The sequence below is a fragment of the Schistocerca serialis genome, chromosome 2 (assembly GCF_023864345.2).
Source record: "Schistocerca serialis cubense isolate TAMUIC-IGC-003099 chromosome 2, iqSchSeri2.2, whole genome shotgun sequence".
Classification (NCBI taxonomy): Eukaryota; Metazoa; Arthropoda; class Insecta; order Orthoptera; family Acrididae; genus Schistocerca; species Schistocerca serialis.
In genome coordinates this window covers 859,805,630-859,820,837 of record NC_064639.1, presented here as the reverse complement: position 1 = coordinate 859,820,837, position 15,208 = coordinate 859,805,630, and the positions used below count along the sequence as shown (strand labels likewise).

Here is a 15,208-nt window from a genome sequence, read left to right as displayed (position 1 = left end):
GGAATTAGGGCTCATACAGACAGTCGGTTTTTCTCGCTCTATCTGCGCGTGGAACACGAAAGGAAACGACTAGTGGTGGTGCAGGGCACCTCCGCCACGTACTGTACGGAATATCTATGTAGATGGAGATGCAGATGTAGATGTAGATGTCGGTAGTATCGCGTACACATGGCACGAAAGGGCAGTGCATTGGCTGAGCCGCCATTTGTACTCACGTAGTTCATGTGAAAAGGTTTACGAGATTATTACGGCCGCACGACGATTTAACAGACTTTGCACGCGTATTGGTAGCTGGAGCGAGACGTATGGAAGATTCTGTTTCGGAAATCGTTAGAGAATTCAATATCCCGAGATGCAGAGTGTCAAGAGTATGCCGAGAATACCATATTTCAGGCATTACCTCTCATTATGTCCAACGCAGTGACCGACGGCCTTCACTTAATGACCGAGAACAGCGGCCTTTGAGTAGAGTTGTCAGTACTAACACACAAGCAACACTGCGTGAAACGACCGCAGAAGTCAGTGAGGGACGTACGATGAACATATCCGTTAGGACGCTGCGGTGAAATTTGGCTTTAGTGGGCTACGGCAGCAAACGACCGACGCGAGTGCCGTTGCTAACGGCACGATGTCGCCTACAGCGCCTCCCCTGGGCTCATGACCATATCTGTTCGACTCTAGACTACTGGAAAACCGTAGTCCAAATTTCAGTTGGTAAGAGCTGATGATAATGTTCGAGTGTGGCGCGGACCCCACGAAAACATCGACCCAAATCGTCAACAAGGAACTGTTCAAGATAGTGATGGCTCCATAATGATGCTGGCTGTGTTTTCGTGGAATGGACTGGGTCCTCTGGTCCAACTGAACCGATCGTTGACTGTAAATGGTTATATTCGGCTACTTGGAGACCATTTTCAGTCATTCATGGACTTTATGTTCCCAAACTACTATTGAATTTTTATGGGTGACTATGCGGCATGTCACTGGGCCACAGTTATTTGCGAGTGGTTGAAGAATATTCTGGACAGTTCGAGCGAATAGTTTGGCCACCCAGATCGTCAGACATGAATCTCATCGAAAATTTATGGGAGATAATCGAGAGACCAGTTAGTGCACAAAATTCTGCACGGGCAACACTTTCGCAATTTTGGACGGCTGTAAAGGCAACATGGCTCTGTATTTTAGCGAGAGACTTTCAAAGACTTGTTGAACCCATGCCACGTGACACTGCTGTTCTACGACGCACAAGATGATGTACGACACGGTGCTGGAAAATATCACTCAATAAATAATTTTGAAAAAATAAACAATTCCCAGGTTTCGTAGCTGGTAAACCTTATGGGGTATGAGATCGTCGTTGACGAAATGCTTCTGTTCCTAAAGTTCCGCCCAGAACCACGCTGGTCATCTTCAGAGGCGTTGCTCCTCCGTTGAGTCTTCCGGCGAGCCAGTCCATTTGGCCCTATCGGTGAGACTTTTAATGACACCTGTGTTTTGTTGTGTATGGTCAGTGCCTTTATTTTTCGAAATACGTTATGTTCCAAACTTCCATCGGTCTGTCTCATAACTAAACCATTCCAGAAAGGTATTTTGTTGTCATTTTCTATTTCCATTGTGAACTGAATTTTTGCATTTATATTATTTAGAAAACCAAAAAATTCGTCGAAAGCTTCTTCACAACGTGGCCAAACCACAAATGTGTCATCCACTAACCGATACAAGCGATATAGTTTCTTATTTGCTTTTTCTAATGCTGACTGTTCGAATTTCTCCATATGAAAAGTAGTTAAAGCGGGGCCTAATGGGTTACCCATTGCTAAATCACCATGTTGTTCATAAAATTCATCATCCCACTGGAACTGAATGGAACTAAGGGCGATGTCTGAAAATATAAGACAAATCTCCAGAAATTTACACTACAAATGTCATAAAGTCGTTGACTGTTAGGCGTAACAGTGCAGGATAGGTAGCGTCAGATGCCCGAATGTATATAGTTTCCATGCGACCTGGTAGAGGTCACTAGCTGACGGACGCTGTTTGAGCTGCAGTGAAAATAGTATCAATTTTGAAACTTCATGGCAGATTAAAACTGTGTGCCGGGCCGAGACTCGAACTGGGGACCTTTACTTTTCGCGGGCAAGTGCTCTACCAACTGAGCTACCCAAGCACGACTCAGGCCCCGTCCTCGCAGCTTTACTTCTGCCAGTAGAGCTTCTGTAAAGTTTGGAAGGTAGGAGACGAGGTACTGGCGGAAGTAAAACTGTGAGGACGAGGCGTGAGTCGTGCTTGGGTAGCTCAGTTGGTAGAGCACTTGCCCGCGAAAGGCAAAGGTCCCGAGTTCGAGTCTCGGCCCGGAACACAGCTTTAATCTGCCAGGAAGTTTCATATCAGCGCACACTGCGCTGCAGAGTGAAAATCTCATTCTGGAAACAACCCCCAGCCTGTGGCTAAGCCATGTCTCCGCAATATCCTTTCTTGCAGGAGTGCTAGTTCTGCAAGGTTCGCAGATGAGCTTCTGTTAAGTTTGGAAGGTAGGATACGAGGTACTGGCAGAAGTAAAGCTGTGAGGACGTGGCGTGCGTCGTGCTTGGGTAGCTCAGTTGGTAGAGCACTTGCCCGCAAATGGAAAAGGTCTCGAGTTCGAGTCTCGGCCCGGCACACAGTTTTAATCTGCCAGGAAGTTTCAAAGCGATATTGTTCGGACATGGAGGAGATTCAGAGAGACAGAAACTGTCGATGACATGTCTCGCTTAGGCAGCCCAAGGGCTACTACTGCAGCGGATGACCGTTACCTACGGATTATGGCTCGAAAGAACCCTGACAGCAACGCCACCATGTTGAAGAAAGGTTTTGCGTGCTGCCACAGGACATCGTGCTACGACGCAAACTGTGCGCAATAGGCTGCATGATGCGCAACTTCACTCCCGACTTACGTGGCGAGGTCCATCTTCGCAACCACGACACCATGCAGCGCGGTACAGATGGGTCCAACAACACGCCAAATGGACCGCTCAGGATTGGCATCACATTCTCTTCACCGATGAGTGTCGCATATGCTTTCAACCAGACAATCGTCGGAGACGTGTTTGGAGGCAACCCGGTGAGGCTGAACGCGTTAGACACAATGCCCAGCGAGTGCAGCAAGGTGGAGGTTCTGTGCGGTTTTGGGGTGGCATTATGTGTGGCCGACGTACGCCACGGGTGGTCATTGAAGGCGCCGTAACGGCTGTACGATACGTGAATGCCCTCCTCCGACCGATACTGCAACCATATTGGCGGCATATTGGCGAGGCATTCGTCTTCGTGGACGACAATTCGCGCCCCCATCGTGCACATCTTGTGAATGACTTCCTTCAGGATAACAACATCGCTCGACTAAAGTGGAAAGCATGTTCTCCAGACATGGACCCTGCCGAACATTTCTGGAATAGACTGAAAAGGTGTGCTTATGGACGACGTTACCCACCAACCACTCTGAGGGATCTACGCCGAATCCCCGTTGAGGAGTGGGACAATCTGGACCAACAGTGCCTTAACGAACTTGTGGCTAGTATGTCACGACGAATACAGGCATGCATCAATGGAAGAGGACGTGCTACTAGATATCAGAGGTACCGGTGTGTACAAATGGTTCAAATGGCTCTAAGCAGTATGGGATTTAACACAGGAGGCCAACAGTCTCCTAGACTTAGAACTACTGAAGCTTAACTAACATAAGTATTCACACACATAAATGCCTGAGGCAGGATTCGAACCTGCGACCGTAGCAGCACCACGGTTCTGGACGGAAGCGCCTAGAACCTCTCGGCCACAGCTGCCGGCCCGGTGTGTACAGCAATCTAGACCACCACCTCTGAAGATCTCGCTATATGGTTGTTGTTGTTGTTGTTGTTGTCCTCAGTCCTGAGACTGGTTTGATCCAAGTCTCCATGCTACTCTACCCCGTGTAAGCTTCTTCATCTCCCAGTACTTAGTGCAACCTACATCCTTCTGAATCTGCTTAGTGTATTCATCTCTTGGTCTCCCTCTACGATTTTTACCCTCCACGCTGCTCTCCAATACTAAATTTGTGAACCTTTGATGCCTCAAACATGTCCTACCAACCGGTCCCTTCTTCTTGTCTAGTTGTGCCAGAAACTCCTCTTCTCCCCAATTCTATTCAATACCTCCTCATTAGTTATGTCATCTACCCATCTAATCTTCAGCATTCTTCTGTAGCACCACATTTCGAAAGCTTCTATTCTCTTCCTGTCCAAACTATTTATCGTCATGTTTCACTTCCATACATGGCTACACTCCATACAAATATTTTCAGAAACGACTTCTTGACATTTAAATCTATACTCCATGTTAACAAACTTCTCTTCTTCAGAAAAGCTTTCCTTGCCATTGGTAGTATACATTTTATATCGTCTCTACTTCGACCATCATCAGTTATTTTGCTCCCCAAATAGCAAAACTCATTTACTACTTTAAGTGTCTCATTTCCTAATCTAATTTCCTCAGCATCCGCCGATTTAATTCGATTACATTCCGTTATCCTCGTTTTTCTTTTCTTGATGTTCATCTTATATCCTCGTTTCAAGACACTGTCCATTCCGTGGAACTGATCTTCCAGGTCTTTTGCTGTCTCTGACAGAATTACAGTATCATCGCCGAACCTCAAAGTATTTATTCATTCTCCATGGATTTTAATTCCTATTCCGAATATTTCTTTTGTTTCCTTTACTGCTTCCTGTATACACAGATTGAATAACATCGGGGATAGGCTATAACCCTGTCTCCCTCCTTTCCCAACCACTGCTTCCCTTTCATGCCCTTCGACTCTTTATAACTACCATATGGTTTCTGTACAAATTGTAAATAGCCTTTCGCTCCCTGTATTTTACCCCTACCACCTTTAGAATTTGAAAGAGAGTATTCCAGTCAACATTGTTAAAAGCATTCTCTAAGTCCACAAATGCTAGAAATGTAGATTTGCCTTTCCTTAATCTATTTTCTAAGATAAGTCGTAGGGTCAGTATTGCCTCACGTGTTCCAACATTTCTACGGAATCCAAATTGATCTTCCCCGAGGTCAGCTTCTACCAGTTTTTCCACACGTCTGTAAAGAATTCGCGTTAATATTTAGCAGCTGTGACTTATTAAACTGATAGTTCGGTAATTTTCACATGTGTCAACACCTGCTTTCTTTGGGATTGGAATTATTATATTCTTCTTGAAGTCTGAAGGCATTTAGCCTGTCTCATATATCTTGCTCAGCACATGGAAGAGTTTTGTTATGGCTGACTCTCCCAATGCTACAGTAGCTCAAACGGAATGTTGTCTACCCCCGGAGCCTTCTATCGACTTAGGTCTTTCAGTGCTCTGTGAAGCTCTTCACGTAATATTATATTTCCCATTTCATCTTCATCTACGTCCTCTTCCATTTCCATAATATTGTCCTCAAGTACATCGCCCTTGTATAGACCCTCTATATACTCCTTCCACTTTTCTGCTTTCCCTTCTTTGCTTAGAACTGAGCTCTTGATATTCATACAAGTGGCTCTCTTTTCTCCAAAGGTATCTTTAATTTTCCTGTAGGCAGTATCCATCTTACACCTCGTGAGATAAGCCTCTACATCCTTACATTTGTCCTCTAGCCATCCCTACTTAGCCATTTTACACTTCCTGTCGATCTCATTTTTGAGACGTTTGTATTCCCTTTTGCCTGCTTCATTTACTGAATTTTTATATTTTCTCTTTTCATCAATTAAATTCAATATTTCTTCTGTTACCCAAGGATTTCTACTAACCCTCGTCTTTTTACCTACTTGATCCTATGCCGCCTTCACTACTTCATCCTTCAGAGCTACCCATTCTTCTTCTACGGTATTTCTTTCCCCCAATCCTGTCAATTGTTCCCTAATGCTCTCCCTGAAACTCTGTACAACCTCTGGTTCTTTCAGTTTATCCAGGTCCCATCTCCTTAAATTCCCACCTTTTTGCAGTTTCTTCAGTTTTAATCTACAGTTCATAACCAATAGATTGTGGTCAGAGTCCACATCTGCCCCTGGAAATGTCCTACAATTTAAAACCTGCTTCCTAAATCTCTGTCTTACCATTATATAATCTATCTGAAACCTTCTACTATCTCCAGGGTTCTTTCATGTATACAACCTTCTTTCATGATTCTTGAACCAAGTGTTAGCTATGATTAAGTTATGCTCTGTGCAAAATTCTACCAGACGGCTTCCTCTTTCATTTCTCTCCCCCAATCCATATTCACCCACTATGTTTCCTTCTCTCCCTTTTCCTACTCTCGAATTCCAGTCACCCATGACTATTAAATTTTCGTCTCCCTTCACTACCTGAATAATTTATTTTATCTCATCATACATTTCTTCAATTTCTTCATCAGCTGCAGAGCTAGTTGGCATATAAACTTGTACTACTGTAGTAGGGATGTGCTTCGTGTCTATCTTGGCCACAATAATGCGTCCACTATGCTGTTGGTAGTAGATTACCCGCACTCCTATTTTTTTATTCATTATCAAGCCTACTTCTGCATTATCCCTATTTGATTTTGTATTTATAACCCTGTATTCATCTGACCAAAAGTCTTGTTCCTCCTGCCACCGGATCTCACTAATTCCCACTATATCTAACTTCAACCTATCCATTTTCCTTTTTAAATTTTCTAACCTACCTGCCCGATTAAGGGATCTGACATTCCACAATCCGATCCGTAGAACGCCAGTTTTCTTTCTCCTGATAACGACATCCTCTTGAGTAGTCCCCGCCCGGAGATCCGAATGGGGGACTATTTTACCTCCGGAATATTTTACCCAAGAGGACGCCATCATCATTTAACAATACAGTAAAGCTGCATGCCCTCGGGAAAAATTACGGCTGTAGTTTCCCCTTGCTTTCAGCCGTTCGCAGTACCAGCACAGCAAGGCCGTTTTAGTTATTGTTACAAGGCCAGATCAGTCAATCATCCAGACTGTTGCCCCTGCAACTACTGAAAAGGCTGCTGCCCCTCTTCAGGAACCACACGTTTGTCTGGCCTCTCAACAGATACCCCTCCATTGTGGTTGCACCTATGGTACGGCCACCTGTATCGTTGAGGCACGCAAGCCTCCCCACCAACGGCAAGGTCCATGGGTCATTGGGGTAGGTGGTACAATATGCAATGTGTCGTTTTGATGAGCAATAAAAGGGGCGGTAATGATGTTTATGTTGATCTCTATTCCAATTTTCTGTACTGGTTCCGGAAGTCTCGGAACCGAGGTGAGGCAAAACTTTTTTTATGTCTGTATTATTTACCTTCCACTGACAAAACAAATTTTAGTGCTACTTATGATTATGAGGTGTACAGGTGTTTTTCTTCTACAAATTTTGCAGTATGATTACTGCATTTCAGTAACTTCCAGCAGGCGTGGATGTGAGAAGAGACTCACCACAAGGTGAGTGGAACTTAATACGGAGCAGCGACGCACAGCACCGCCGCAACTGGCATCATAATTTTTCGAAAAGTAACGTATGCGGTCATATATTTACGTAAGAACTCTAGTCACCATCCACAACAGAAGAGAGTTGTCAATAAAAGTCTTGCCGATAGATCCGAAAGGATTTTTGCTGCCGGCCGTGGTGGCCGAGCGGTTCTAGGCGCTGCAGTCCGGAACCGTGGGACTACTACGGTCGCAGGTTCGAATCCTGCCTCGGCCATGGATGTGTGTGATGTCCTTAGGTTAGTTAGGTTTAAGTGGTTCTAAGTTCTAGGGGACTGATGACCTCAGATGTTAAGTCCCATAGTGCTCAGAGTCATTTGAACCATTTTTGGATTTGTGCAGCGGAACACCTGGACGCCGAATTGGAAGATCTAAAGAAGGATTTAGAGAAAAATTGCTGCTCGGGGAAAGAAGTAAAAACAATCCTACGACCAAATAACGATAGGCCAAAGGACAAGCACGGAAAAAAGAGATTGATGAATACAGTATGTCTTGCTTTTGTTAAAAAAGTAATAATTCAGGTCGGAAAGACGTTACAGAAACATGACATTAGACCGGTTTTTGGACCAACAAAGAAAATAGGTCAGGCACTCCGACCTGTGAAGGACAAACGCCCTCCTCTGTCAGCTTATGTCATAGTACTCAGTGTACGTGAGGTAAAGTTTGCATTGCAACAACCAGGGGAAGAATGAATATACGGCTAAAGTAATACAGAAGTCTTTGCCGACTAGGGAAAATAGAGAAATCGGCTGTAGCAGAGCATGCTCTTCAGGCAGGAAATTCGAAGTGAAGATTTCAGAAACAAAATCCACGCCGATGAACTATTATCCACGCCCATGAAGAGAAGCCATTGAAATATATAAATATTAGATAGTTTTAACAAGAAAGTAGAGACCATGAAACTTAGCGGCATGTGGGCTGTAGCTATGCAGAATCACCAAACGGTTTTTCATATTTGACCAGACGGCAATCGATATTTAAGTTTTATGTTTGTCAAGGTATATCTGTGTTTATTACGTGTATCTCCGGCCACGCCCCCGTTTTCAACAGTATATGTGTCACTCTCAGACGTCCGACCCATCAGTCGGGAAGACTCAATGGAGGGGTAACGCCTCTGAAGATATCCAGCGCAATTCTGGACGAAACGCTAGGATAAGAAGAGTTTCGTGGACCACGATCTTACACCTTGAAGGGACAAACAGTTCATCACACAACATTAACGCGAACTCTTAGTAGAAATACGAACTTGCACTTATTACAAGAAAGTAAAAGAACTGTAACAACCATCTATCAAGCCACCTTGTAACAATATTGCAAGAAAACAACAAAATAGAAAGAAAGCCATGCTTCTGTCGTAAAGAATGTAACGATAGGCATGAAAATAGAATTGAACAAAATCTCTACAAGAAATGAATGGATCAGCTTTCATTTTTAGTTACAAAAACAAATCGAGGCTGATAACTTTCAACATACATAAATTCCCTATCTTTACGTACATGTAGTATCTTTCAACAAACAAACAAAACCATTATATCAAAGATTAAGGTTGTGGGGGAGGTATTTTGTCGTGTACCGTTATTCTTAGTGTTTGTAATGAATTTTTGTACACCAAATGTTAAGCAGTGTGCATCTAAGTGTTATGTGTCCGCACTGGTGTTTATGAATTCTTTCAATGCACCATCCTGAGAACCATCTATAGCAGATAATCAGATTCAAGTTTCATGAATGATTTGTACAGTAAATCGTAATGTTGTGGAATGAGTCAGTTTACATGCACATTACGCATTCATAGAGGAAATACACTCATGTGAATATAATTTTAGTTAGCAGCAGCCTGCTCATATCCATGTTCATACGGATCACAGCACCGGTAACAAACCGCTGATCATGGGTTATGTAGGATTTCGACCCAGCTCACACTTACGTGTGTAGTTGCTACTCCTGTTTCATCTAGGCCACCCAAATCTTGTAACTGATGTCTTTAGCGACGCTGTTTCCTGTTCGATCTACTATTGTCACCTGATCCTCTTAGTCAAACTCTTCTCATAAATTCTCTATCACCTGGATAAGACTAGCCCTTGGTTTCCCAATGCCTGTGACCTGGTATGCTGTTCCTAATACGTCTTGTAACATCTGACCTTTACCCTTGCCTCGGCTACTACCTAGCAGCAAGACTCTTGCCTCCCTAGTCTCCTTATTAAACTTAGTTTCTTTCCTAGAAGTTTGCTGCACCCTACTGTGGGAGAATCTCTAAGCTCCACATTCAAATCCTAACGGCAATCGTGACTCCAACACACAACCTCCCTCTCTGACTACCATTCGGCAACTACTACACTTATCACGCATTAGAACACAGATTAAACACTTAGAAATAGAATTAAATCACTTGACACTTTTTACACTACACGAATTTTCGTTATTTAGGAGCCGCAAAAATATTAATCTACAGGTTAGCGCTCCAGCTGTATGATATAACATAAACAAATAGTTATTTCCGATTAAAACATGAACTTGGCGCTCACCCAAGTACATTATCTGTTAAATAACTTAGTCACAATAAAATGTAACGTTTAATCATTAATTACTTGATATTAGTAATTGTTGACTATCGACAAAATACGACGCACTACGCGTGATGCAGTTTTACGTGATACTTTTAAATACAAACCTCAGATGCGAAGATAACCAAGCAACAACGCTATCTTTTCTTTCTGTACGCTATGTAAATTAAGATATTTCATCAGCACTGAAATTCAAGTAACTAACTGCACATGGCGTGCAATGTAAAGTTTTTGCAAATACCCACTACTTGACAATGAGTCTACAGTGACTCGGAAGCTTGCTAATAGAAGAATAAAAAATTTAAAAATGTTGTAATGCTACAAGTCACCGTTCTACATAAATTTTTCGCTACTTAACTACAATAACGGTGTTATGTGTCCAGAATAGATGAGATGCCTTTTCGTACGTCAGTATTATCCCCGGAATAGCTAGAACCAGTTGCGCCTGGAATAATCCGTAATGTTTCTAAATGTCTTAACGTTGAAAAATGACGATCGTGGAAAGTAACGTGGCCACAGCTCCAGCTACTGCTACGTTATTTATGAACAATATTCCTTGGGTTAACAATGTGGCATCCGACAGTATTTGTTAAGTCAGAAGTTCACAATCGAGGTCGTAACATTCCTGTATTGGAATGCATTGTTCTCGCATCGGAACATGATAATCTCGCTCCGCAGTATTACGTTCATACCCAGCACCTTACGTTGTCACCTTAGTACGGACTTTGGAAAGTATGCAGGTCATCCCATGCTAAGATCTTTGTCTTATAGTGACCCCATATCCGAACAGAGTACACGTTCCAGGTTCCCTGCAGACACACACCTGCTCCAGTGCGGATAACAGGTGAAGCACAATGCGCGACTGAAATAGCGTGGGAACGGAAAATTACTCTTTAAAGTCGAATTACTCTGGACAGTAGGATTCTTGTAGGTAAAACATCTAAACTGCACACAGATCCGCTGTGAAATTCAGACAGTATATGGACCATATGTAATATTGCGTGCAGCCGCAGTGAAATGCTGCCAACAATTTGACCAGAGCCGCACACCCATGGGTGATGCTGATCAGGAATCTAGATTTTTTACGATCTGATTTCCATCTTTTTGGCAAGCTGAAGGAACGAAAGTGGTTTTCCTACAATGAGGACGTTCAAGCAAGTATTCTCGAATGGCTCCGTGAGCAAGAAGCGAATTTATGTCGTCGAGGAGTTGAACGATTGGTAGAATTTGGTGATTACGTTGAAAAATAATATCTTGTGTCTGTGTTATTTTGAAGTGTGGTGCAGGATTCTGTAAATGTTGCTTAGTCTGGCAGCTTACTGTCAAAGTCCGCTTGTATACTGTGATCATGTGTTGCAAATTTATTATGTCGCGTCGGAATGTTAAGTACAAGCCTTGGAACATAAGGATCGTACACAGAAAATTTGGCCATCATTGAATGCGGTAACGTCTCGCTCTTTTCGACAATGCTACGGTCTGCGCCGCGAACACAGTACGTGCTGAGAACGCGAGGTTTTGGTCAAATAATGAAAGTTCTCTGCCAACAAAACTTCGTTTCGAGCCAAAAATGGCAAATTGTGCCCCTAAACGCAACAATAAAAACAAGAATGCAGTGCTCCCAGCCGATCAAACAACGGTCTGAATGGAGAATGCGACGTTCCTAGCGTACAAAGTAACGGTCCAAGGGCAGAATGCATCGACCTTTGCTGAGAATGCAACCTTCCGAGCCGAATACTCATCGTCCCAAGTTCAGACAGTTATCAGAGTATGGCACGTAATTTACTGACCGATGAACGAAACGTTCTGTGCCAAGAATGTGACATTCCGAGCTGGAATTACATTAAGAAAGCAAAACTTGATGTCCCAAGTGCAGAACGCAGGGTACCGGTAACAAATCTAACAGTACACTGGTGAGTTACTTCTATAATTTTCAGCCGACATGGTGAGGATCCCAAACATTTGAACTGTTCTCAAGAGTGGATAAAAGAAGTGTTTTTCTTTTTTTTACACAAAAAACAAAAAAAAAACGCAACCGGCCACTTCCCATGTCTAGAATTGTGCCCGTTCCGTTTCATTGCATGTCATGTGCCACCTTCAGCAGTTGATATGTATTCGACGAGACTGACTCAAGTAGCATGTCATTAATACCGTATTCTAACAATTACAAGAATGTTTCTCCCGGCCATCCATTTTAACACGTTCACTACCACATTCCGCCAGACTTGTGCCACTGATATTTGAGAAATACTTCACGGATGGGGGTTGCTTGTGTGGTCCCAAAGCACCTAACCTTCATAGAATTAAATGCGTTTTATTTGCAAATAGAGTGAGGGAAAATCTATCGTCTGTATACCTCCCTACGAGGTCAAATTTCTCTTGCCTTATCTTTGCGGCCCTTATGTGAAATGTACCTTGGCGCCAGTAGAAATCTTCTGCAGTCAATTTCATGTGTCGATTCTCTAAAATTTATCAGTAGTGTTTCACGAAAAGAACATCGGCTTTCCTCTGGGGGCACCCTCTTGAATTCACAAACATCTCTGTAATATTCACGTGTTGATCGAATCTACCGGTAAATAATCTAGCAGCCAGTCTCTGAATTGCTTCGACGTCTTCCTTTAATCCGATCTGGTGGGGATTTCAAACACTCGAGCAGTGTTCAAAAATGAGTAGCTCTAGTTTTCTGTAAGTGGTCTCCTTTGCAGATGAACAACACTTTCCCAAAATTCTCCCAATAAACAGAAGTAGTCCATCCGGCACGTTACGCATAGATATTTAATCTGTGTTAATGTGCCAAGCAGCACATAACTAGTGCTGTATTCGAACAGTCCGAAATGGTTTTTCCTAGTTATGTGCATTAACTGATATTTTTCTACATTTAGAACAAGTTCCCACTCATCACACCAACTAGAAATTTTGACTATGTCATCTTGTATCCTCCTACAGTAACTCAATGGTGACACCTTCCCCTAAATCACAGCGCCATCAGCAAACAGCCGCAGATAACTGCTCACCCTGTCCGTCAGATCATTTATGTATATAGAGAACAAGAGTGGGCGGATCACACTTCTCTGAGGCACTCACGTCGATATCCTTGTCTTACGGAGGACACCTCACACGTTTCTACACACATCAAAAAAAGGTTTGTATCACCTCGGTTCCGAGAGTTCCGCAACCTGTACAGAAACTTGGAACAGAGATCAACATAACTATCATTTCCGTCCTTTTCCTTGCTCATGAAAACCAAAAATTGCATATTATACCACCATACAGCGAGGTCTTCAGAGGAGGTGGTCCAGATTGCTCTACACACCTGTAACTCTAATACCCAGCAACACGCCCCTGGCATTGGCGCGTGCCTGTATTCGTCGTTGTATACTATCCGCACGTTCATCAAGGCACTGTTGGTCCAGATTGTCCCACTCCTCAACGGCGATTCGGCGTAGATCCTCAGAGGAGTTGGTGGATCACGTCGTCCATAAAAAGCCCTTGTCAATCGATCCCAGGCATATTCGATAGGGTTCATGTCTGGAAAACATGCTGACCACTCTAGTCGGGCGATGTCGTTATTCTGAAGGAAGTCATTCACAAGACGTTCACGATGGGGCTCGCGAATTGTCCTACATGAAGACGAATGTATAGCCAGTATGCTGCCGAAATGGTTGTACTATCTGTCGGAGGATGGCATTCACGAATCGTACAGCCGTTACGGCGCCATCCACGACCACCAGCAGCGTACGTCGGCCCCACATAATGCCATCCTGAAGAGAACGTGATGCCAATCCAGAGCGGTCCATTCGGCAAGTTGTTGGGCCCATCTGTACCGTGCTGCATGGTGTCGTGGTTGGAAAGATGGACCTCGCCATGGATGTTGGGAGTGAAGCTGCGCATCGTGCAGCCTATTGCACTCACTCTGAGTCGTAACACGACATCCTGTGGCTGCACGAAATGCATTATTCAACGTGGTGGGGTTTTTGTCAGGATTCCTCCGAGCCATAATCCGTAGGTAGCGGTCATCCACTGCAGCAGTAGCTCTTGGGCGGCCTGAGCGAGGCATGTCATCGAAAATTCTTGTCTCTCTGTATCTCCTCCATGTCCGAAAAACATCGCTTTGGTTTACTCCGAGACGCCTGGACACTTCCTTTGTTGAGAGCCCTTCAAGGCACAAAATAACAATGCGGACACGATCGACCCGCGGTATTACCGTCTAGGCATGGTTGAACTACAGACAACACGAGTCGTGTATCTCCTTCCTGGTGGAATGACTGGAACTGATCGGCTGTCGGATCTCCTCCGTCTAATAGGCGCTGCTCATGCATGGTTGTTTACATCTTTGGGTGGGTTTAGTGACATCTCTGAACAGTCAAAGGGACTTTGTCTGTGATACAATATCCACAGTCAACGTCTATCTTCAGGAGTTCTGGGAAGCGGGGTGTTGCAAAACTTGTTTTGATGCGTGTGTTACTTAAGAAGTCTTCGAGCCACACAGATTCAGGGGCCCTGCCGTACGCTCGTACCTTCGTTAACATTCTGCAGTGAGGCACCGCGTCAAACGATTTCCGGAAACCTAGGGATATGGAATCTGCGTGTTGCCCTTCGTCCATGGTTCGCTGGATACCGTGCGAGAAAAGGGCAAGCTTAATTTCACACGAGCGATGGTTTCTAATCCCGCGCTGATTTATGGACAGGTGCTTTTCCGTCTCAAACAAATTTAATGTTGGTACCGAGTACACGGACAAGAATTCTGCAGCAAACTGATGTTAAGGATACTGTTCTGTAATTTTGTGGAACCCTTCTTTCGCCCTTGTTATACACGTGAGTCACCTGCGCTTGTTTCCAGTGACTTGTAACTTTTCTCTGAGTGAGAGATTCGAGATGAATGAGAGGTAAATAAGGGGCCAGTGGCGTAGAGTACTCTGGCGTGGAATTGGGATTATGTCCGGACCTGGTGACTTATTTGTTTTCGACTCTTCTAGTTGCTTATCTGTGGCAGAAGAGTGTCTATTGCTATGTTCTCCATACGGGTGTCTGTGCGACGCTCAAACGACGGTATGATTGTGCTATCCTCCTGATTAATGATTTCTTAAATGCGAAATATAAAACATCAGCTTCCCTTTCGCTACCCTGTTGCCACACCAGATTGGTCAATGAGTGACTA

The 15,208-nt window shown here is 43.9% G+C and overlaps 1 non-coding gene across 1 annotated transcript; it reads left to right on the top strand.

The window, feature by feature from the left end:
- Positions 1–2,284: 2,284 nt before the first annotated feature.
- Positions 2,285–2,359, top strand: Trnas-cga (transfer RNA serine (anticodon CGA)). Its single transcript has one exon. It is a non-coding gene; the product is annotated as a tRNA-Ser (tRNA).
- The last annotated feature ends 12,849 nt before the right edge of the window (positions 2,360–15,208 follow it).